Consider the following 25,928-nt stretch of genomic DNA (forward strand, 5'->3'; position numbering starts at 1 on the left):
GAGTTGCTCATCACCTCCTAGGCTATAATTTAAAACTCCAAGTATGAACAATTGCTAAGGCTTTCTAACTCTGAAACTGTAGAGACAGCTTTTCCTGGCCCTCTAACTAAACAACACATATAATGGAGACTGGATAGACTATTGTGGGGGCAAAAAAAGGTTAGCCAGTTACCTAAATTGTCCTATGGAATTAACTGGGATGTGTATGAAATTTGTATATGTAATATGATCAGGCAGTCAGATCATGTTATCATCCTGACCTAACAAGTAGGTTCAGAGAAGTTCAGTAAGTTATAAAAATGCACATGCAGTTCAATTAGTTAATAATGAAAAGGACTGGTTAGATTTGAGTTCAAAATATAGTTCCCATGAGTGGATATATCAGATAGTAAATGAATGCTAATAGGATATGACCTTATACCAAAAGACAAAAAGAAATGATGACCAATAACACGGTTTGCATGATCAGGGAATTCTTTTCTTTTTTCCCTCTATTGTGGATATGTATGTATAGAAACTAACAAAATAGAACCAGGTGTCTCATTGCATGAGGAGCTGCCTTCAGATTCTGCTGTATAGTATGTCTAATACACTGCACTAAGCACTGTGAGCTAGATTCACAAAGGGGCTTAGGTGCCTAACTGCCCTCATAGATGCCCAAGTCCAAAAAGTAAGCACTACTGACATTCAAATATCCACTGCTCTGCTGCTGCCTAACCCAGTAGGCACCTAAATCCTCATACGTGTCTAAATTTCCACTGGTATGCCTGCCCAAAGCTGCTGAAGTTCTCACAATGGTCCTACAGCTAATTTGAGCTGCTTGCAGTTCTGGGACATAAGCCCCAACAGGATTCTCAAACTAGGTGTTCCCCTACCTATCTTGTCTGTAGGATCTGATCCAATAGGCATGCACTGAGCATGCCTAACCCTCCTAAAAGACAGCTGGGGGCAAGCAGATCTTGAATTTTTGAGGCTGGTCCATGGATGTGTCAGCAGAACACCCAATAGCCCAGTAGTTAGGGCATTCATCTGGGATATCAGAGTAATAGGTTTGAATTTCCACTCTGCCTACAAAGACGCATTCTCTACTGGTATCCTCATATCAGGACTCCTTGTTCTCCAGTTGTTTTCTCTGCCTCTAGAACAGTGGTTCCCAAACTTGTTCTGTCGCTTGTGCAGGTAAAGCCCCTGACGGGCCGGGCTAGTTTGTTTACCTGCCGCATCCGCAGGTTCGGCAGATGGCGGCTCCCAGTGGCCACTGTTCGCTGCTCCAAGCCAATGGAAGCTGCTGGAAGTGGCGCGGGCCATGGGATGTACTGGCCACCACTTCCAGGAGCTCCCATTGGCCTGGAGCAGCGAACCGCGTCCTCTGGGAACCGCCATCGGCCGAACCTGTGTGTGTGTGTGTGTGTGTGTGTGTAATTGAGCCTGTTTATAAGAAAATATTGCCAGTATTGTACTTTGTATTTTTTTTAATTAACTATTGGTGATAGTGGGAATTATTCTGCCTCCACAGCTTTTAATTAATAAGTATCTAAAAATGGGTGCCCTAAAATATTTATATTTTGTTTTACTTGAAAATTCTATTTGGTATAGATTTAGTACTGACTCTGTATCATGATTGTGATAAAGTAGACCTCACCACCACGGTGCCTCCTGCTGCCCATCCTGGGAATTAGTTCTCGGCCTTTCCAGTCCACCTTCAGCTAATGGTGTCACACGTGCTGTCACTGCTATCTCTACTCTTTGGACCCACATTGCTCTCTTGACTGCAGCATCCTCTTCTGGGCACAATCATCCGGCAGTGCCCCACTCCGGTATCTCCCCCCTTGCAGGGGACTGGTAGTCATTAGTCCCGCCACTTGCCTCCGCGGCCAACTGCAGTCCAAGGTCCATCCCCTCACCTCAGGGGCAAACTGCAGTCTGGATCCTGGCCACTCACCTCATTGGCAAGTGGGGTGCAAGGGGGGGACCCAGGCCCGCCCACTACTCTAGGTCCCTACCGAGGGACCCTACAGCTCCTCCAACCTGATGTCTATTTTCCCTGGGCCACTTCCCCCATAGCCCTAGCACCCTCTCAGTCCTTGTAGCAAGGCCCCAGCCTGGCAGAGGTCAGCCAGCAGCTCACCCTCGCACTCTGCTGCCCCTGCTAAGCACTGTGCTATCTATGGCACTTCTTCAGGCAGGCAGCCAGTCCTCCTCCCTTGCCTTCCAGGGGGAGACTTCCTTTTGTTCTGCTGAGCAGCCCTTTATATATGGTCCTTGCCAGCCCTGATCGACTGCTTCAGCAAGCCTTCTCCCTATTGGTGGGCTCAATAAACCGTTTCCTGATTTGTTGGTTCTGTGCAGCCTCCCTGTTGCTGCTTTTAACCTCTTCTTCTCCCTTTGTGGGGCAGCTGCCCACCACAATGATACTAAAGTTATCTATATAAATATTTTAAATTTGGCATCCTCCTAAGCTTGCTGCAACAAACATCTGTTTGATAAGATTTTTGGAGAAGTGTGAGGGTATGTTGCCCACAACGAAGAAGGGGTGCAAAGGAGTTTCTGTAAGTGGCTGGCTAGTAGCATGCCTGTTGAAATGATTAGTTCAATGCTGCTGCAATTTGATTGTTTTATGAATGGTGTGTTGGGCATCTAGAGACTTGGATCGGCATTTTTTAAAGATTATTATTTAGAACTAAATACATAAATAATTGAATGTGTTGTATGTTGTTCAAAATAATAATTATAATTTGATTCTATTTGCCATGTATGGATAAAGTGTCCATACTATACAATAGGGCAGGTGGGATGACATGGTATCTATCTCTCCCTTTTCTGTGCTTCCCAGCTATTTTGTATGATGGTTAGTGCCTATGAACTCATTTCTTGCATTTAACCTTGATCCCATGGTGTAGTGTTTTAATTGCCTACCAAGAATAGACATAGAGGCCATCCAGATGAATTACAGTGATCAATAAGCAAACTAATTAGTGAAGTGTTAGTAAAAACGCAGAGGATTCTATGTTTATATATGGAAGTAAGGTGAATGTGAGAAAACATGCACATTTTTCAGTTAGGATCAACAGATAACATTACGGGGGCATACATTAGACATTCCATACATTCATATTAAATTAAGGTAAAACCTCTTCACCATATTGCTGCCCCAGGAAAGTTATCCCTCTGTCTTTATCTTTTGCTTATTCTCATTTATATGAACTGCCTCACCATAGTATCACCATAATAACAAATAATCGCTTTTTAAATATCAAAGGTCAGATCACTTAGTACAGTGTGTCCAATCTGGGGAGCCAAAATAGTATTTAACAAGGAAACATCAGTCCAGCTGCCCATATTATTGTTTCTGGTAGCAGTCCAAAATCCCAGTCAGACTCAGGCCCCATTGTGCTGTGTGCTCTGCAAATACAAATGAGAAAGTTCCTGTCCTTAAGGGCTTACAGGTTAAAAACACAAACAGATTAAGGGTAGGGGGTGAGGATACAACATACAGGACATAGCCTGATATAGAATTGCCACAGTTATTTTAGATACTTGTATTATATTTCTTTTTTCTTTTAATTGGGAGTGGAGGTAGAGAGGAAAGGAGCAGGGAAAAGAAAGGCAGGAAAAGCAGTAGTCACTGTCTGTCAACTGCCTAGCCATGAGCATCAGGGTGGGATTTATAAACTTCATAGCAGAGGAGGGAGTTGAGGGAAGATGAGGTCACGGCTACTTGGATTTTATCAGGGAGTTTTTCCAATGCATAAGAAGCAGCTAGAAGAAAGCATAGAGGTGTTTAAGGAAGAAGAAGACAGGTAGGGAGCAAAGGCTAGGAATGCTGGTGGAACTAAGTGAAGCTTGATATCATGATAGATTAGCAAAATACATAGATACAGTGTTAAAAGTTATGAAAGGCCTTAAAGATAAGACAAGGAGCTTGTATTTGATGCAGAGGTGAAGGGGTAACCAATGGAGAGTTTCAAAGATGGGCTTGGTATGATCAATGTGACAGAGTTAAGTGTTTGAATATTGTCAGCAAAACAATGAAATATGACAAATAATACTGACTTCTGTGAGCCCATCTGAAATGAAAGTCATACTGGGCTGAGTCCTGCAAACCCCTTGGAGCACAATGATTGTAACTGAGAAATTGCTAAAACTAAAGCTAGGTAAAAACTGATTAAACAGTTCTTGCTAATTCACAACCTCAACATTTTGAAGGATGTGAAAACTCAAAAAGCAATATGTAGTAAAAACACATGTCCAAATAGTTGCCAAGTTGGCACTATGAAATATACCTTTCCTCTGGGTATGTGAGCCCTCTCGTCTATATTTGGACACAGACTTTTGGTATGTTTAACTAGAGATCTGGCAAGCCAAAATCTCATCTTGGAAGACCTCCTCAGCATTGGAGAAGTTCAGATCCAAACCTAGATCCAATCTTTGCTCCTGGCTCTTCTCAGTTTAATAGCTCAGCCCATACACTGGATCGCATCACCCCCAAAATTCAGAGATCTTCAGACCCAGACCTTGAAACACATCTGTACACTTAACCAGCTAGCATTTTGGCTCTTAGATTCTACTATTGTTTTTACACTGAATGGATATGTTAGGCACTTTTGATACGCTGAATATCAGTTGCTTGCCAAGTAGTGAGTACTGGTATGCATAATCATCTGAGGTTGTATTAGATAGTTACGGGTATGTGTTGCTTTTGTCAGTGAAGCTATTGTTGAGGTAAAGATACTGCAATGCTTTGGTATTGGCTTGAGATGCATAGGAATTATTTTTGTACAGGCACAGAGCGTCTCTAAACATAAAACATATCTCAATAGTTGCTTTAGTAGCCACTGATCAGCAGTAAATGTTAAAAATTAACAAGACGTTTCTTTTTACTTACCACAAAACAATTCTAAACATTAAATATCTTTTTACCAGGAACTGCTCTCTTGGCCACCGAACGGTTCAAAACATTAAACATATTTTAAAGGTATTACTTTTCTCAGCCACTGAGTGCCTGTAAACATTAAAGATGGTTTATAAAACCTGCTTTTCCAGTTACTGGCTGAGTGGCTATGGACATCATTTTTCTTTAAAGTTGCTTTCCAGCTACTGAGCTATTTTTTCCTATTAGCTGCCTTCTATTTATATTTCTCACACAAGAAAGCAAGCACAAGACTTCATTGTCACAACTCAGCTCTTAGTTTATGACAAGCAATTATATCCCCGTCATTGTATTCTCATAAAGACATTGTGGATAATGAGAACAAGCTGAGATTTAAACTGATTATAATAGATGTACAGCACAGGCACCAGGCGCATCTTCATCCCCCTCCCCCCATACTATTTGAGTGTATAATTCTGCAGTGAACACCAAAGAGTAAGCAGGCATGAACCATCTGCAGTATTAGGGCAAGCTGGTCCAAAAGACCAGACACTGATGGATTGCATGAATCAATCGAGTCATACGCAGCCCTAGAATAGGACAAAGCAGAAGGCAAAATGTTCTCAAGATTTCTAAGCAAATGGGAATCAGCAAACCAAACATGATTAATGACTTTAATTCTAGGTGTAGAAATAACTCCATGTGGCAAACTAGCTACAATCCCAGGAAGACTCAGAGTGACAAGAAAGTGATCACAAGAAGTTGGATTAATAAGAGTTTAAAGAGGAAAATCTCTGATCACAAACATGGTGAAAATGACAAATTCTCTTTTGTTTATGGGGTATAAGAGGGTTACAATATACAGTCCATGTGTTGGAGATAAAGGTCATCTTTTAGAAAAATTATATGTAAAATAAAGTCTTAAAATCCATAAAAATATTATAAAAAGGAGGGACAGAATACAGTACAATCTGTTTAAATGGCATGCCTAAGCATGCCTGTCTGTGAACTACAATGCTTTTGAGTCCTCTGTTGAGCCACAGATCAAATACCACATGGGCGAAGCAATGAAGATTCCCTTCATACTGCCCTGACCAGGCACCTTAGCCCTGATCTTGAGAAAGAAGTGATGAAAGTTTAAACTCTGTGCCCCTTCAGTCTTTGGCCAATAATGCTGACAATAGAGCTGATCAAAACATTTCCAAGAGAACAACTGGAAAATGTAATGGAAAATGCAGTTTCAACTAAACCAAATTTTCGGCAGGAACAGTCAGTTCTGTGTAAACTTTCGATGGAAACCAGGAAGGAAGACTGGTTGGACAACCTGTCTGGTTTCCTGCCAGCCAGCCATCTGTCTAGCCAGCTAGTGAGCAGTTGAGCTGGCAGGAAACCAGACAGGCTGGCTAGTACCCTATCTGGCTGGCAAGCTTGCCAGCTGCCTGACAAGCTGGCAGAGGAACTGGGCACCCCATCCACCCACCAGCCAGTTGTCTGAGAAGCCAGAAAGCCAGACAGTTCACCCAGCTGGGGAACTGGCTGGTTTGCCTGTTGCCGAACTGATTGGCTGGTGGAAGGGTAGGCTGGCTGGGCAGCCAGGCAGATAGCCAGTCGGTAAACCAGCCAGCTGCCCCGCTGCCCGTCAGGCAGTTTGGGGAGCACCAAGAAGGATAATTCCATTTTGCTGGAAATTCCATAATGTTGATGTTTTGTTCCGATAGAAAACAAAACATCAACAATCCTGAATTTCCTGCAAAATGGAAATTCCACTTTCTGGCCAGCTCAGATTGCCAATGATGGCTGTGGTTTTTGTTATGTGCGCATCATCCCACTAGGAAATGGCTTGAGACCATCATTATTTGTCGTTTATTGAGCACTGCTGTTCTTAGCACTGTGCACAACATAGGGTATATCTATACAGCATTTGGGAGTTGTTATTGCAGCATGTGTAGACATACAATGCTATATTGAGTAACGATAGCAGTGAAGTCAGAACAGCACGGCTAGCCCCTGGAGTATGTATGTATGGTTCTGGCTGGATGTGGCTTGCCTGTGCCACCACCTATGCTGCCTAGCTAGTTCAAAGCAAGCTCAGATCTGTCTACATGGGGTGCAGTCCCACCTACTGATTGCAAGAAAACACAATCACTGCACCAAGAAGTTTATAATCAAAGTGAAACAGGTAATGCAGTTCAGACATACAATACTCTGTATTTCAAGGAGAAGGTACAGTCGCTGAGTGGTGTGAATGTCATATTTTCTTCAGTGGAATATTAAGACTTAAGGCTTGGTTCTCTGTTGCTCTGCACCATATCTAGTCATTCAGATCAGTAAAAAGTGGGTTTGAAACAATACCAAGACAAAATGGTAACAGTTTAGATCCAATTTGCACTCCTTGTTCTGTGTTCTAAATGACTGCACAAGGTGCAAGATAGTGAAGCATCTGACTTGTATTTAGGGGATTGATGTTGATAGAGGAAGCATGTTTTAAAGAGGGATTGGAATTAAGTGGTAGTTGTTGAGCAAACCCAAATCGGAAAAGTGTTTCAGGCATAAGGCATAGTTTGGAAGGAAGTGGAAGATGGGTGCGAAAATGTACAGGAGAGATATGTAAACGGATATTTTGGGAATACTGTAAGTATAGGGATGTACAATACAAGAACATGAGATCTGAAATTTATGCTTGGGTAGAGTGCACCCAACAGAAATGTTTAAATAACGCATCAACCCAAGGTCCTTAAGAAAGAATCTCAAACTTGTAGGATTAAATAAAGCAACCATTTATTTACACAAATAGTGTTTTATTATTTGAGCCACCGCTATTAAGATTTTCAGACTAAGAAGTGGCTTTTCTCCCAGCTATGGGTAAGAATTAAAGGAACTTAACAAGACAAGTGTATGTTATAATGCCATCAATTAGCTAATTATTTGGTATATAAGGGTTTTGTAAAAGTGGTACCTAGAGGCAGACTTCGATATTCTTCCCTTATCCTCTCTGCAGCTGCTGCTGTCAAAGTCTGTCTCTGTGTCTTACTTCTACTTGAGGTGGCTCTTCTCAAATATGCAGTACGTGTGTGACACTGAGACCAATTTTTACAAGCTGACAAAGGCTTCACTGTTCTATAATAGCAACTCCTAAGTGGCCTGACAAACTCACTACACTTAGCACACGACTTTCATTGTACATATCAATAAAGAATGTCATGTGAGGTCTTCAGTAAAAGCTGAAGTGACACTGATAATTAATATTGTTGTGAAATGTATATGCTCATACCATATAAGAAGCTCTTTCTGTGTATGTGTGTTTGTAACAAGAGTCCTGGGTACCCCCAAGAAAGTATCACAAGGCATAAGGATCATCCTTCTCTTCTTTGCTGGCCCCCAGCATTCATCCCCTCCCGTCTAGGCTACTTAGTAATCAATGGGTCCTCAATGATAGTAACATTCTATCAACCAAATATAAAGCAGCTGTCACTCAGGAAGGTTTTTCTTTTAAAAATCTCCACATCCAGTGTCATGGAAGGAGGAAAAAAAGAGGATATAGACATATAATGGGGACAGAACTCTCCCTTCATGAGCGGTATGAAAACAGATCAGAGAAAGGGAATGCTGAGGTTGAGAGAGCAAAAGGAATACTTGGTGAGGCCAGCAGGGGTCTTGGTTCAGAGTTGCACATTGAAAGTGGAAATTTAGAAGAGCAAGCAGGAAGCAGCAGTGAGACAGGTCATCAGAAAGATGGTTGATGTCCCGGAGGATAAGGACAGGGTGTTGGGAGTAGAGAAAGAGGAGAAACAAGTGTTGAGGTCAGAGAGGAACAAGGGTGATAGCTGTATTGAGGTAGAGATAAATGGGGCACACAAAACTCTCTTCACAGAAGCTATTGAACAGCTCTCAATAGTAACTTTCAGTAACTAATGATCTGTGTTGGATTCAAACTGGCAATCAGGAAAGGAATGGCTATAGATCTCATTACCAGTCCTCAGGGTCACCCAGTCCCCATTGCTGGGAGATATTTACTTTTATTTTATAGTCTGCTTTAAGCATAAACAACAACCAAGGTAACTGAAATAGCAACCACCAGGGAGAAGGGTAAAAGCATGTAGTATAAGGGACATGCAGTGGGAAATATCTGACACACAAACATCAGTTCACACATGTTATTGACGGATAATAAGGTTTCAAGCAACCTTAGGCATACCATTGAAACTGACCATTCACAACTGAATTCACAACACCATTACACTATTCTTCAGAGTTTATGGTGTTCATTGGAGTCACTCTCTTCCCTGGCAATTGAACGAATGAGGTGGGTGTACCAATTCTGGGATGCAAATTTGGTGGCAATCCAGTTGTAAATCCAAATACAAAGTCAAATATCGATATAGTAACAATGTGATACTGGATTCTACAACTGGAAAAGATCTGGTGAATCATGTAGTTCATCTGCCAGTACAGGTTTATTTATGTTAGAACATTTAAAAAAGAGGCTTTCATTGCTTAATCTGATATAAAAGAGTATCCAAAATAACTTGAAATACCTCATAATATGCTACCCAGTATTCATATGACATGGGAACATCAGATTGGTGGTGCAGTATGCTCTTTCTGCCAGAGGCCAGTACATCAGAGGAAGGTAGAAAAACCCTGAAGCAGATAGTTTTGCAATAATCTGCCAATAAGGGAGTTTCATCCAAAAAAAACATTACTGATTTATCCCTTAAGGATTTATATCCCCTTTTTTTTAACCCTACGGAGTGTAACTTATTGTTATAAATGTCTCATACTTTTTAAAATTTCCCGTAAGTCTTGGCCTTGTGATCTCTAGTGAGAGAGAGTTCTATAGGTTAATTATGTGTTATCTAAAGAGTATTTCCTTTTATCATTTTTAAATTTGCTACCTTTCAATTTAATTGAATGCCCCTTTGTTCTTATACTATGAGAAAAGTTATGAAGAAACAGCAAGTTTACCTTCTCTGTAATACTGATTATTTTATACACTTTGTCTCATTTCAAAACTAAACAGTAATGATCTTTTAAAACTCTTTTAATATGAAAGTCTTTCCACACCTCTGATTATTTTCATCACTTGCTGCTGAACCTGCTATATTTCTGCTCCATCTTTTTAGCAATAAGGTAACTAATATTTTCAACAGACTTGAAAGTATTCAGAAGGGAAAAAAACAACAACATGTTGGAAGGGCGGTTCAAATGCTCACGATTGCAGTTTATACTCCTGTGAGAGATGATACAGACACAGGTGGTCAAATTAGCAGCTCCTCTTGATACTTTGTTGGTTCAATAACTCCAAACTCATCCAGTTTTTCCTGCTACTTCCACTCCATGTCCCACATCCCTAACAAAAACCAAATTCTTTCAGATAGCTTTTTCCAGATATTTGACAGTCTTTTCCATAGTGCTCACATCTAATGCTTACAAAAGCCTCTATTCTCAGGTTTTTAGATCTAAACCAACAATAATCACTGAACATAATCCAGTGAGACAAAACACCTTGCTGTTCACATAATGAATGATCTCACATGTCTTCCAGAGCTTTTCCAGCTGCTATTGCTGAAGGAAAACCCGGCTTTCCTCTAAAAGCAAGTGGCAGGTGGGGATTTTTGATATAATATACTGATAAAGCCTGAGCAGTGCTCCACATAGCCATTTGCATATAGAAAGTCTGTGTGGAGAATGACAGATATTCTTACTTGTTGTGATGATTGTGATTATTATTATTATTATTATTTATTACAGTAGCACCTAAGTACCTCAACCAAGCTGGAGACCCCATGGTGATAGGCACTGTAGAGACATAGAATAAAAGACAGTCGCTGCCCTGTGAGCTGATCGGTTTCTACATCAGTTAGTCTTTTATTTAAATCAAATCAATAAGTAAGCTAAAATTCTTGCCATTATTACTGTGAACTGAATGTTACCTGAATGCAGGGATGTTTCTGAATCGTCAGGTGGGCAGCTTAAAATAACAAAGGTGTTGAACTACTTATGGCCCAGATTCTGGCCCCAAAACACAGCTCAGGATGCTGATTGTGTATGGGGGGAGTAGTTGCAAGATTGTGGGACAAGGATCCTTTCTTCCAGGCCACTGCATGCATGGAGTTTTGTGTGTTTGACTAGGACTGAATGTGTTAGCTAACATGTTCTAACCGACACTCTAAAACACTAGTGTAAATAAGGCAGCATAGGGTACCTCTACATGCTGTAGCCGCTGGTGTGATTTGTAGCTCATGTAGGTGTACTCGCTCTAGCTGCAGCCTAGCTAGTTTGCTAAATATAGAAGTGAGGACATGGCGATGTAGACTCTGCAAGTGAGTATGTACTGCAGGGTGTCAGGCAGGGTTGTGCAGCCCATGCTGACACCCACACCGTGACATCCTCACTTACGTCTAGGTGAGGTGGAGTGAACCTTCCAGCCTAGGTTGACAGACTGGGGTTAGTTGGGCTCATGCTACTGCTCTAACAATAGCTGTATAGACAGAAATTTGAAGTTGAGACTCAGGCTCTGATGCGCGCCCTCCTCCTTGGGCTTCAGAGCCAGAGCTCCAGCCTGACCCTCAATTTCAAAGCTCTGTTTAGACAGCAATTTTTAGAGTGCTATAGCACGAGCACCACTAACCCATATCTGTCAATCCAGGCTGGGTGCTAGGTCCTGCTTACTCCAAAATACTTCATAGATATCCCGCCAGGGGCAGATTTTTAAAGGGATTTAGGTGCCTAAGGATGCAGAAAGATGCCTAACTAGGATTTTCAAAGGTTTCTAACTCCCATTGATTTCAATGAGAGTCAAGCACTTAGGCTCAGATTTTTAAAAGTATTTAGGCATTTCTGTTCTCAGTGTCACAATAACTAATTGATTTAGAAGCCTAAAGCTCATTTTCCAAAGGGATTTAGGCATTTAGGAGTCTAAATCCCATTGGCTGTCAATGAGATTCAGGCTTCTAAGTGCCTAAATCCCTTCTGAAAATGAGATGTAGACTCCTAAATCTGTTAGGCATGACAATGCTGAGCACAACAATACCTACAGACCTTTAAAAATCTGGCCTTCAGTTTTGAAAATACCACTAGGATCAACTTCAGGTGTTTAAATACCTTAAAATATCTGGCCCTTAGCACCAGCTATTCAAAAGTGGCATCTACTATGCCTATGTGAATATTAGGCACATTTTATTTGGATGCCTGACTTTAGAAACACAAACTAGAATGTTTTGACCTAAAAATGTATAATGAAGTAGAGCTTCTGGGTACTTTGTACATTGTGTAATAGTTGCTGAGACTTCACAATTAGCTTTGTTCAGAAATCTTTTCTAAAAAACTATATATTAAAAGTAGTTTCTTATAATGAAGTTTGCAATTAAGGCAGAAGGAACAGCAATTTGTTTTAATCGTTTTGAAAACTGTCCTCAATCACCACTTTTAAAATGTTATGCTCCGTACGCACTCAAGGCAAATCATGTTAACAGAAGCCATTTTTTAGACAGCTTTCTTTAAAATCTATATCCAAGTAGGTTAATTTTACAATCTAGAGAAAGGCTAAATGATTCTGTGAACCTAGAATCATTGCATAGCAGATTATATTGCAGTCGTTGGGCAAAAGAAAGTAGGAGTTGACTCTGTAGTCCAATGGTTAGGATAGGGGTCGGCAACCTTTCAGAAGTGGTGTGACGAGTCTTCATTTATTCACTTTAATTTAAGGTTTCGCGTGTCAGTAATACATTTCAACATTTTTAGAAGGCCTCTCTCTCTATAAGTTTATATATTATATAACTAAACTATTGTTGTATGTAAAGTAAACAAGGTTTTCTAAATCTTTAAGAAGCTTCATTTAAAATTAAATTAAAATGCTGATCTTACGCCGCCAGCCTGCTGCAATCCTGGGGTTCCGTTCATCTAGGCCAGCGGCAGGCTGCGTGGGGCCTGCGGCCGGGACCCTGGCTGGCAAGGGGCCGGCAGCCAGAACCCCAGGCCGGGAGCGGGCTGAGTGGACCTGGCGGCCGGGACCCCAGACTGGCAGTGGGCTGAGCAGCTCGGCCTGCTGCCACTCAGCACGCTGCCAGCCTGGGGTTCCATCCGTTGGCTCCTGCCAGCCAGGGTCCTTGCTGCCGGCTCCACTCAGCCCGCTGCCGGTCTGGGATCCCAGCCCTGCCCACATAGAGTGGGTGCCTACCTTCTCCCTGGTTCTGGTCATTCTCTTCCTCTTTCTCTGCACTGAGCTGAGGGTGGGAGTGCACTGAGCACAGGGCTGGGGGTGAAGGAGCAGGCTGGGGGTTGGGGTGCAGGGTCTGGCCAGGAGCTAGAATGAAGGAAAGGGCTCAGGGTTGGGGCAGGAGATTTGGGTGTGGAGTGCTTACCTGGGCAGCTTCCATTTGGTGTGAGGGGTGCAGGAGCTCCCATTTGGTGCTCAGGGTGGGGGTGGGAATGTGGGGGGTGCAAGAGTCCGGGAATGGGGTGTGCAGGAGGCAGGGCAGAGGGCTGGGGGTGTGTGAGGAGGGTGCAGGAGGCAGGGCATGCGGTGTGGGGGCTGGGTATGTGTGGGGGGGATGCAGGAGTCCGGGCAGAGGGCTGGGGGTGTGGGCTAGAGCGGCTCATGGCAGGGGCCTGGAGGGGATATGCCCTGATTTCGACCCTCTTCCCCAAAGCCTCGTCTCCACCTCATCTCCACCTCCTCCCCGGACCAGCGAGCACACTGTGGCTCCTCTTCTCCCTCTCCCTGGCAAGGCCCATCAGCTGATCAGCGGCAGGGTGGGAGAGGAGGAGGGGCAGGAACCCAGCACGCTGGGGGAAGAGACTGGGGGAGGGGGAGCTTGTCTGCCCTGCAGCAGCAGCCTGCAGAACTTTTTCTTCACCCTGCCGCCGCGGGAGGGGGCGGGGGGCAGAGAAGACCGGGCCAGGGCAGGCAGGATTTTTAATGGCATGCTGCTGCCTGCCAGGGTCCCGGCCCCTGCCCCGCTCAGCCCACTGCTGGCCTGGGTTCGGCTGCGGGCTGAGCGGGGCCGGCAGCTGGGACCCGGCAGCCAGCAGCGTGCCATTAAAAATCAGCTTGTGTGTCATCTTGGGCACGTGTGCCATAGGTTGCCAACCCCTGGGTTAGGATTTTCACCTGAAAGATGGGAGACCCTGAATCCAGTCCCCCTGCTTCAATCACTCTTTCATTATTTATCTACAGAGAAACAGCTTCAACAGGAGAGTTTGAGGTTATCTCCACATCAGAATAGAGACATGGTTAGAGACATCTCCTAAGAGTTATGGGGGAGCCCTGTTCAAATCCTTTGCTCTCTCTAGGCAGAGGAGGAAATTAAACCTGGCTTTCCCACATTCTGCGTGAACATTCTTTTCACTGGGCTAAAAGTTATGAGGCAGACACCACCACCACTCTTCCTCTGTCCAGATTTTGAATGGGACCCAAGCTGGTAGGTGGCTTCTGAGCATGCCTATTGGATTGAGCCCTGCACACAATTCAGGCAGCTGAACATTTATCTGCCTCCTGTATGTAGATTGCTCTGGGGCTTAGGCAGGAGTTAGGCAGCCAGAACTCTCAGTTTCCTGCATGTTAGTTCCCCGTCTGTAAAACTGGGATGATAGTACTTCTCTGCCTCACAGGGGTGTTGTTGATACATTGGAGACAGAAAAGAGCTTAGATACAACAATAATCGGGTCCATATAAGTATCTAAGGTGTCGGGAGGGGGTATGCATTACAATGCTTGTGTGCACTTATCACTCATTGAATCCATAAATCCGAAATGATGCAGCAAAGATGGCAATGTATGGGTGGGGAAGGGAAATGGGGGAGATCCATACGAGAGAAAATAAGTTGTGTGTATGTGGTGCAGGAGTCAATCAGGAAATTAAATGTGAAGGAAAGGAATTGTAGGATGAAGAGGTAGGCAACAGCCCATAGTTGAACACCCAAGGAAAGGTGTTATGGCCGTTATACAGTCAAATAATGATTGACCTGAGCATAAACGTCATAACCAATCATTTCCTGAGCATAAAGCACATTCTTAACCATTAACATCCACTCCATAGCATTTTTAGTTCCCATCTTGGTTGTGTGGCTGTTCTTTTGCTATCTGATCTTATACTTAAATTGTAGTGTCTGAAAAACAGTTCAGCATCACTGTCATTTTCTTTTCTTTAGAAAAAACTTGTATCCACTCTTTGATTGATACAGTGCTGAAAGGACTGGGAGGTGGGCGGGCAGGCAGAAAGCTTAGTTTGGAAAAATCAACTCTTATTACTAAGTATCTATGCCAGAAGTGCCTGGTTGTTTATATTTTATTTTACTTTATTATCCTTGTATTGGCATTTCACAAGCAGAATGAGATTTTAGTTTCCTATAGCTGTGTTCTGAGTAATCAGTCAAGAGATTACCAATTTGTAGTAGACAGTAACATGGGATCTGCCAGCATTTTCTTTTTCTTTTAATCTGGGAAAGGAGTTGAAAGAGATACAGTTTGGACAATCAGTAAGTGGAATTTTATCAATGTATTTATAGATGGTCCTAAATGCATGGATTTGATAGATACTAAAGACAGGCCTGCACTGGGGGCTGATCCAGCTCCCACTGAAATCAGTGTAAAGACTTCCATTGATTTTACTGGGGCCTGGATCAGACATTAAGGGTAGGTTCCAGAACACATAGCTGTGATTTTCTCTGGGTTATGGATCAGCTCATATAACTCCTGCATCTAAGCACCCTTCAACCTTGGGAGTGGAAGATCAGAGTCTGGCCCCATATCTCAATTTATCAGCTGCCCCATAGTTCAGTAATGAGTTAACACAAAACCTGTGATCTGCACACACCCAAATTGTTTTATTGTTGGTAGTGATGCTGGGTTTTTGTTTGTTTGTTTGTTTTCTTTTGAAATCAGGATCTGGAAGTTAGCAGTTTGGGCCCATCTTTATTTGAAACATGCAAAAACATGTTAAGAAACTATTTAGTGAAGAAGTAAAGACATTTGTTTGTATGACCCAAGGCAGTATTTCCCAAACTTGGGATGCTGCTTGTTCAGGGAAAGCCCCTGGCGGGCCGGGCCCATTTGTTTACTTGCCGCATCCGCAGGTTTGGCCGATCGCAGCTGCTACTGACCATGGTTCGCCGCTGCAGGCCAATGGGGGCTGCGGGAAGTGGTGCGGGCCGACGGACATACCAGTCGCCGCTTCCCGCAGCCCCCATTGGCCTGGAGTGGCGAACTGCGGCCAGTGGGAGCCGTGATCGGCCGAACTTGCGGACGCGGCAGGTAAACAAACTGGCCTGGCCCGCCAGGGGCTTTCCCTGAACAAGCAGCATCTCAAGTTTGGGAAACACTGACCTAAGGAATAGTCACAGGTATGTAGAAAAAACGTTAGTTATTGAATGGATAGAAAAGTACTTTTTTCACCTTCAGTATTTCAGTACTTGAATATTTTGTTTATATCAAGGCTCACTAATACATGTGATGATGATATGTATTTTAGAATTTGTGAGTATACGCAAACAAATTAAAAGGACCTTTTTTGGCTTACAAAGACAAATTACTAGAATAAAATTATCACTAAAGTTAAAGGAGGGTAAAATCACACTCCAACCAGGATGACATCCAAAGACTCTGGGAAAAGTATATATATATATATATATATATATATATATATATATATATATATATTTACAATTTGAGCTTTATTTTTCGTTAGTTTTTCACCTTCTTTTCTTTTCTTTTCTTTTCTTTTCTTTTCTTTTCTTTTCTTTTCTTTTCTTTGCCACTGTGCAAACTAAAGCAATGTTTTATCTGGTCTCCAGAGGAGAATAATTTTGATCATCAAAACAGGAAAAAGTGCAAAGTAGGAGGCAAAACTATCCAGAGTACACACAGTATAGCTCTAACAACAGTGAGAGTTTTCAAGAATGAGGGTTTTTTATCTATCATTATCATTTCTACAATGCAAAACACAAATCTAGATATTGTCTGTTCATCAGAGTTATAACTCTTCAAGAATGGAGGTATCTAGTGCAAGTATTTAAATGTTCATGCCTGCAGAGTGAGTAGGAGTTATTAACATGCCCTATACTGCCATTCTTTTGTTTGCTGTGAGCCTTTTCTTTTTCTATGAGAAGTTAATAATGGTTTTCAGTAAGTTTAGGGTTACTGCAAAAAGTAACCTGTAACCTGAAAGAGACTAAAATAATAATGAATGAGGAGTGCTGCAGGCTTAACCAGTGGGCAAACAGACAGTTAGGCATCTACAGTTCATCTCTATGTCCCTTTGAATCCAACTGATTTTGGTATTCCATGTCTTTTCTTATTCCTTTTTCAAAGGGCATATATTAAAAATGCTTATCTTTCCTATATCTATATCTATATACAAAATTTAAATAAAGAGTCCAGTATTTAAAAAAAATGCATACCAATGTGTATCCTGGCTAACCTTATGGAGGTGTTATGATGCTTATCCAATCATCAACATTTGTAAAGTACTTTGAGATCCTAGGAGGAAAGGCACTATAGAATTCTGAAATATGAATAATTGTTGTTAATATAAAAAAATACTCTGTTCTTCTGTAGCACAACTATGACCCTGAGAGGTAGGTACGTATTTTTGCCTCCATTTCATAGATGGGGAAACTGAAGCCGATATGTGACTTACCCAATTCTACAGAGGGGAAGTCAATGCCAGAGTTGGGATTTGATCTCAGAAGTTCCCAGCTTCCTGTTCTGTCCTTAGTCAGTAGAGGGAGAGTAGGAAGCAGAGCCAGAAAGAGGCAGAAGTAAGACAGGCAAAAGCAGTGTAAAGGGGACGGAACTACCTCTTACATAACCATGCATCTTTAAATCATTCTAACAATAAACTCTGATGACTTTTGTTCACATTTAATCTTTAAGACCCGGATTCAACAGTCCATCCTTTAAATCCCATCGATTTCAGTGGGTTTAAGAATGTGCTTAATGATTTGCTGAATAGGAGTGTACGTAAATATTTTGCTTGAGGCCAAATATGTATTCATTCTTATTTTATGTGGCTACAGAATGTGCTTAATGATTTGCTGAATAGGAGTGTACGTAAATATTTTGCTTGAGGCCAAATATGTATTCATTCTTATTTTATGTGGCTACAAGGGTATGGTTACCCAAAACAAATGGTTATTGTATGGGGATGCTAATCTCTTCTGTTAACCCTCCCTTTTAGCTAGTTAGAATCCAGCATAAAGATAGAAAAAAAATTCTGCTGACTTGTGTCCAGTGCAAGCCTGTTCACACCAGCAGAAGAGTTGGGTGTGGTTCTGTGGTAAAAAGGAACAAAGGACAAAGATAGAGAAGTCCTGTAGAAAACTTCAGGAACAGCCAGGCTTGAAAAGTAAGTTTAGGCTGAACTTCATGTTCTGTTGTTATTAGGGCTGGTAAGAATTTTTCCATCAAAATGTTTTTGGCAGAAAATTTAGTTTGCACTGATTCAGAATTTTCCATGTAAAATGCAAATTTTCTGAATTATTTTTTTTATTTAGGAAAATTAAAACAAAATGTTTTGTTTCAGATTGGGTTGATGTTAATCTGTGTCCCCCTGAGCTGCTGTGACATCTCATAGCCTTAGGAGTTGTAGATCAGTCATCTCATGTCCTATGAGATGGATTCCCTGGCAGGACTATATTTTCCATTATTCACTGCAGTATCTCTTCTCACTGAGCTGTCAAAGTGCATCCTGGGAGTCCTATGAGTGCAGTTTATCATGGGAAATGTAGTCTGGCCAGAGAGTCTGGCCCTTAGGATACAATGATGACATGAGACATCTGAGCTACAACCCCCATGAGGCATGGTAATTCAGGTAGATTCAGTTCAAAATTGGACTGACTCACAATGAAACATTTAGACATTTTAAATCAAAATGTTTCAGGAACTTTTCATTCAGTGAAAACAAATGTCAAAATATTAGAATTATCTATGGAACAGAAATTCCTGTATTTGATCAGCTTTAGTTATTATTTGAGCTACCAATAAAGGCAAACACCATGGATAGATAAGTTTGACTTTATATAGTATATATAGAATTTATTTGGAGAATGGTAGGAAGGATGTCTGGGTTCAGCCACATACTTCCTGTGTGACCTTGGGGAAATCACATAATCTGCCCTGGAAATCAGTCACGTCTCTGTAATGTGGGCATTACACTTCCCTACCTAACAAGAGTTGTGAGAATAAAATCCATTAAAGATGCTGAATGGCTCAGATCTGATGAGGACTATATAAGTAACTTGATAGCAGGATTGGAGGATCTCACCTTATCATGGTTGTTTTTCAGCATTACCTACAGTTGCTGTGCTCCAGAGTTCTTCTGTATTGCAGCAACAGCAGTCTCTGTCAGCACCACAGTATATTTCAGCTCTCTCTCCTATGATAAGAGGCAGACATATGTAAAAGTCTGTGACAGCACTTCTTTTTGACTGTCATGGGGCTTCAGGGGTCACACTTTCTTTTTTCTTCTTCTCGGGCTATGTCATCAAGATACTGATTCCCTGTCATGAGATTTCTTTAATGGAGATCAGCAAACATAACATTTTATATATGTATTTCTATCATCAAGAAGAAGGGTGGACAAGTTATAGGAATGCTTTTAAAATCACATTAGTATCATATAGGCTATAGAAACTAAAATGCTCTTGTGCATTAGTATTGTTGGTAGCAACTTTAAATTTTTGATGCCTGGATTTGAGATTTCTTTATGTGATGTGCTCATACCACATATGTGGCTTCTGGCTTCACTCCATAGCTTATATCTTTTTTTCTTCAGGTATCCCGAGTTATATTTTATTTCCCCATCTTAGTATTTGGGCTTCTGATATTCCACTGCTATTTGCATAGGGCTAGTCAAATATTTTCCATAAAAATTGATCTGTGACAGAAAAGTGGGGTTTCAGCTAAATTAAATTTTTCAAGGAAAATGTATGATTTCTGCAGAAAATTCATTCTGACTTTTTGTAAAAAAAAAAAAAAAAAAAGAACAGCTGAAAAGCAAAAAGTTTTCAGTTTTTGACCAACACAGTTTTGATTAGGAAATTCAGCCATGGTCACTCATGAGAGTCATAGTTTTGGAACCTCATGATTTCATTCTCTTCTGGGGACTAAATCCCCCATGATGCACTAGAGCAGGGGTCGGCAACCTTTCAGAAGTGGTGTGCCGAGTCTTCATTAATTCACTCTAATTTAAGATTTTACGTGCCAGTAATACATTTTAAAGTTTTTAGAAGGTCACTTTCCATAAGTCTATAATATATAACTAAACTATTGTTGTATGTAAAGTAAATAAGGTTTTAAAAATGTTTAAGAAGCTTCATTTAAAATTAAATTAAAATGCAGAGCCCTCTGGACCGGTGGCCAGGACCCGGGCGGTGTGAGTGCCACTGAAAATCAGCTCACATGCTGCCTTTGGCACTCATGCCATAGGTTGCCTATCCCTGCATTAGAGTTACACTTCCATTATGTACCATGGTAGCTTAGGAAGAAAGGACACAGTGGTGGATCATGGGAGACATAGTCCAACCAGGGACCCCAGCCCATAGATAAGAATGGAGGAATGAGGCAGCTGAATAATAACTCCCATGAGGCACTACAGTGGCATTTCCAGATCACGAATTTTCAGCTGAACATTTTCAGTGTTCATTTTTTTGTCAGAAAGTTGACATTTTCCATGGAAGATTTAACTGAAAATGCTGTTGAAATTTTCCATGGGGGTTGGGAAATTTCAGAATTTCTCAGCTCTATATTTGCATAAAGGGAGTATTCTTCCATTTATTTTTGGTGATTTCATGTGGGTAGCTATTGTAAAGTCAGTAGGAGTTGTACACACAGATCTTCCATGCACTAACTGGACAATAGGCAAAATTTTGAAAAGCACCTAAATTACTTGAGTGTCTGAGTTTCACTGGGATTTAGTTGCCTAAGTCACTTAGCATGTCTGAAAACATTACTGAATATTCCTTCTTTTGCACACTTTCAATCTTTCCCAAATATTCCTACAGGTCTCTGACCCAATTCAGCAAATAAATTAAACATATATTAATTTTAAGAATATATTTAAGTTGATTGCTATTCAGAATAGAAATTAAGCATGTTTAACTTCAATTTTAATCACATGCCTAAGTCCTCCTAAAGGCAGTGGGAGTTAAGCATCTGTGTAAGTGCTGTGCTGAATCAAGACCTCAGATTTTAAGCACTGACAATACTCACACCTTCTGCATGTCCATTATACATGTAAAATAAAAGGAACCCAAACTGATGACACATTGATTAAACTAATAATGTTGAACCAAATTCTGCCCTCAGCTACACCAGTTCAACCTCAATCCTTCCATATCCCTTTACTGAAATAGTGGAAGCTGTGTCAGAAGTACGTTGCCAGATCTCACTGTCTTTAGAGTGAAACATGCCACACACCTTTGCTTTATTACTAGGCAATTAAAAGTTATAAATCATGGTAACATGCAATCTTCTATGCCAAACTGCTTCTGTCCATTGGCTGTTTATTGGTAGAGGATCCTTGAGGGTGCCTTGCTGATTCACCAGTGTTTCTCAGGCAGAAGTTTATGGTAACTTTTCATTGTTCTTTCACCACATACAGTGTCATCTCATACCCTGGCAGTGACCAGTTTGTATAATTCCCCTTTGCCTGTTGGCCTGTTTCCTGGAGCAACTGCATAACTTATTAACTGAATTTTCTCACATTCACCCTTGTTCACTTTTCCTTCTGGTGCCAATTTCTGCCACTGTATTTCTTTTTTTCATGCTGCAGCATATGCATTCTGACACCTCTAGATTGTCTTGAGATGTTTCCAAGGCATTAGCTTGTTGGCATTCAAAAATGCCCATAAACTCTATTTATCTTTCTTTCAATCCTCCTTTTGGCAGCACAAAGATATGAATCACTGTGCTGAGATGTAACCAGGCTTGTGGTGCTAATACCACTTCAGCAGTGTCATAGGAAACTGAGACTTCCAGAGAGAGGGTACTTGGGGTATTTATAGGTAGTACCAATCTAAACCTATGGTTACTTCTCCCTTATAACACAGAACAAAGGTTGGACAAACTTTTCTGCAGGCACAATATTGTTCTAAAGAACAGAGATGAGAGTAAGGAGGCAAGAGACCATGTACAATGTGCCGTGCATCAGAATGTTTTCAAGTGTAGGATTCCCAGCCATCAATGTAGGGGCGTATCATTACTGGATTGTGCTATTGCTGATCACACTATAATATGTATAACCTTTTAATGTTAACATGTATTTGGCATGCAAATACTATTAACAGTGTTGTTATTCCCTTAAAATTTCCCACCATTATTAATCCTTTCAATGACAGAATAAGGCAGCGGCGTGGAGGGAAGTTTTATTTCTTTAGTAAAAGGTAGAAAATTGCCTGGCTCCTGAAAGCTCTACCCTACCCAAACTGACAGTATTTGGAAGGGACAGGCATTACAAAAGACAGGTGCATTGCAATCTCTCCCACACTGGTTTGCCAGCACATCTCTGGTTCCCTCCTGCAACAAGCATGCTATTTCAATCTTGCGCATATCCTAAACATAAGCTCTCCATCATGCTGAACTCTAATAAAATCATAACAAACTCTGATCAAATTTATTTGAGCATAAGCTTTCGTGAGCTACAGCTCACTTCATCGGATGCATCCGATGAAGTGAGCTGTAGCTCACGAAAGCTTATGCTCAAATAAATTGGTTAGTCTCTAAGGTGCCACAAGTACTCCTTTTCTTTTTGCGAATACAGACGAACACGGCTGCTACTCTGAAACCTGATCAAATTTGTGATTATGGACACTTTTCCTCATTAGATTAAGCTGAGGCCACTAAACTCATTTCATCTCCAAATTTACCCATAACAGTGGATTATGCTAATTTGCGGTCTTTTAAGAAATGACAGTTAACTATGCAACCTGGTCAAAAGGCCTGTCAATTAAACTTTTGGGTGTCTGAAATTCCCACTGAATAACTGGAGCCTGTAAATGGCTGCTGGTGGTATTGAAAAGTTCTTGTATTGGATTTTAAGAGAAACAGGCCAGACTGGTGAAAGAAAGTATATTGCTTTTCTGAGAGAGTCATATAATATTACTCATTATTGAGGATGCCTCTCTAAGACTACTGTAAAAAGCACACTAAGACCACCTTTTAACTATGAATTATATATAAATTTATTTGGAGGATTCAGAAATAGAGAATACAAATACTCTTGGTCTGCACCATTTGGAGCGTCACCAATGGGTCCGAAGCAAGCTTCATATGACAGTGAAAGGCTGTAGCTGGGAGGAGGCAGCAGCAGTTCCCCACTGTCACCTCCTGGCCATAGCGTTTCCCATCTGCCAGGGAAAGGTTCTGGCAGTAGGGAGGCAGTGGGACACTACACTTCTAAAAATAACCGTGTTGACATGAGAGACACTGCTTCGATGTGTAGAAAGCCCTGCAGGGTTCTGACATGTAGAGAACCTAGGGTGCCTGTGTGTCTGTATTCTACTCTTCTAAGCAGTGCCTCACCATCTACACTGCTATTTGTATCTGTGCTAACTGGGCATACAATGTTTGTACTCTACATGCTGCTGCAAGGATAGACCTAGTTTTAGGGTATGTCTACACTTGAAGCTGGAGGTGTAATTTCCAGCTCAGGTAGACATACAGGCCACAGCTTTGATGAAGCTGTCATGCTAAAAATAGAAACATAGCCATGGTGGCATGGGCTGTGGAACGGGGTAGCTGCCCTGCGAATAATCCTGCCTGGGACCCTAAGTACTTACTCATCATATCAAAATAACTATGAAAGTATTACTCCTAACTAGCTTGGCACATTTAATAAAAAATAGCCCATTTTTAGGTAGAGAATGGGAAAAAATAACATTTTTCTCCTGATGCTGAAATAAACATTATTTAACCTTTGCAAATTATGTTAGGGTGGGGTTTTTTGAATAACTGTTTGAAATTAAGTACACAAATTCAGTGTTAGCTAAATCTGATGTGAAATGAAGATATTAAAAGCTGAAAATTAGGTTTCAAAGGAAGGAAAAAAAACCCACTTCAGCCTAAACTGTGGTGTGTCTGCATTAGCAGCATGAAGCTGTATGTACGTTGTTTCACTTTCTTTATAGTCACTGTTCTGTAATCATCACTCTCTCCCTGTAGGGTTTCATGTAGATTCTAAACACAAGTGATATTTGGTTCTTTTAGGAACATTGCATTGTACAACAGCCCCATGATAGGTGATATGATATTCCCAATGCTCAGTGATCCACAGGTTCTTGAAGCCTTATCTTTGAGCCCTCAGGGATTCAAAGCAGCATCTGCTGTGGAACTTCTCCTTTAATAGCTCTGTGAAAGCCTATTCTAGGTAGTTTCTAATTAGACACACCCAGAGGGCAGGAACTAAGCAGCTGCACTGCCAGTTTGGTGTGTATTTGGAGAAAAGTTTCCTCCCAAAACCCTATAGCTCTTCCTTCTTATGTTGTTTCCATTTTTCCTCATTTGGCACAGACTTTGATCTATTCTAGCTGTTCTTTGAATATTTATTCATAAACTCTAAATTATTAAAAGAACCATTGTAATATCAAGGGCAGATTTAATCTAAAATGCTAAAATACTGCCATGTTAGGCAAGGTATAAGAAGCAAGAAGATACTATTGATTTATTGTTTCTGAGATATTATTACCATGAACGGAATTGTGAATTAAGTTTCAGCACCATCATCTTTATTCTTCATGATGCAACAACCATTAAGATTCTGTTTCTGACTCTTAGTGAACAATTCTGTCTATGAGAAGTAAAGCTCCTGCTCACACTCCCATAGCTATGTAAGCTGTACAGAACGAATGAAGGTAACGAGCAGGAGTGAACTCTAGTCAGTAACGTGACCAAGTGCGACACTGAAAACATAGGAAGTAGGGAGCTGCCATTTTTCACAGTTACTTTTCACTGTAGAACTATAGTTTCAATGCTTAACAGTATATGACAGTGAAAGGGCACCAAGACAGAATATTTACCTACCCAGTAATTTGGCTGTCATGCCTTAGAATATGTGTTCTATGCTTCATTTACTGCAAATGTTGAAATGTTTCACTCAACATCCAAGGTGATGACTGTTTTCATAACAAAGTGCCCACACAGTTCCCCACTCCCAAACATGATCACCTCTTTTCTGGGGGAATAAGCTTTAAAGTAGAAAACTCACTTAACATATCTCGGATTTTTAGTGCAACATTGTTTTCTGATCCATATTTCCAGATTGTTAGAAAATAAAGCAGACCATATATCGTCTTCAAGTGATGCTGTCATTTTACTGTTGAATATAATTATTACACTAATTAAACATAATTTTACAATAGTGCTTTATTACAGGTGTCATAGATAATTCAGTGAGATTTTATAAAACTGTAAAACAATTGCAAATGAAAGTTACATTTCAGCTTTGCCATGTAAGTCACAATCAAACATTCAAAGCAAACATAGTGAAAGTAAGTGAATATTATTTTATGTGGAATCAGTGAACATACCATAGGATCCTAGCAGCTAGAATGGATGCATCTATAACTTATAAGTGCCAACAGCTGTGACAGATTGAATGTTAATAGGTATTTGCAAACCACATGCGGTTTAGTGCATCCCAGACTACAGAGATATATTTCACTGGGTTCCATATTTTGATATTTCTGTGTGTTTTTGAGCATGCAGTTATTTAGTTTTCTAGCAGTAAGCTGTGGGCTAGTTTTAAGAGCACTGTGTGATAGACAGTAGTATACATGAGCTAATTATTAAGAGATGGAAGTGTAGAATGTTTGGCAAACCTGTGTTTATCCATATCACACCCATAGGAAAAGCACATGGACAGCAGAGTTAAGTATGTATAGTGAGGGGGAGTGGCCTTGCACTGAGCCACAGGGGAAGGGACCACTCTCTGTTCCATGGTGGGTGGAGCCAGGCTAGGCCTGCCCCTCATGCCAGAAGCTAAGAGTGGGGGGCGGAAGTATAAGAGACAGGATCTCCAGCCCAGTTGAGCCAGAACCTGGGAAGGAGACATATGTCCCAAGCC

At 41.1% G+C, this 25,928-nt stretch overlaps 1 protein-coding gene across 1 annotated transcript in view; it reads left to right on the forward strand.

Annotated features, from left to right (window-relative positions):
- The window catches only part of CDH12 (cadherin 12), a 206,578-nt gene that overhangs the window by 56,971 nt on the left and 123,679 nt on the right, over nt 1-25,928 (forward strand). The gene's annotated exons all lie outside the window — the stretch shown is intronic.

Source organism: Lepidochelys kempii, chromosome 2, assembly GCF_965140265.1.
Source record: "Lepidochelys kempii isolate rLepKem1 chromosome 2, rLepKem1.hap2, whole genome shotgun sequence".
NCBI lineage: Eukaryota > Metazoa > Chordata > Testudines > Cheloniidae > Lepidochelys > Lepidochelys kempii.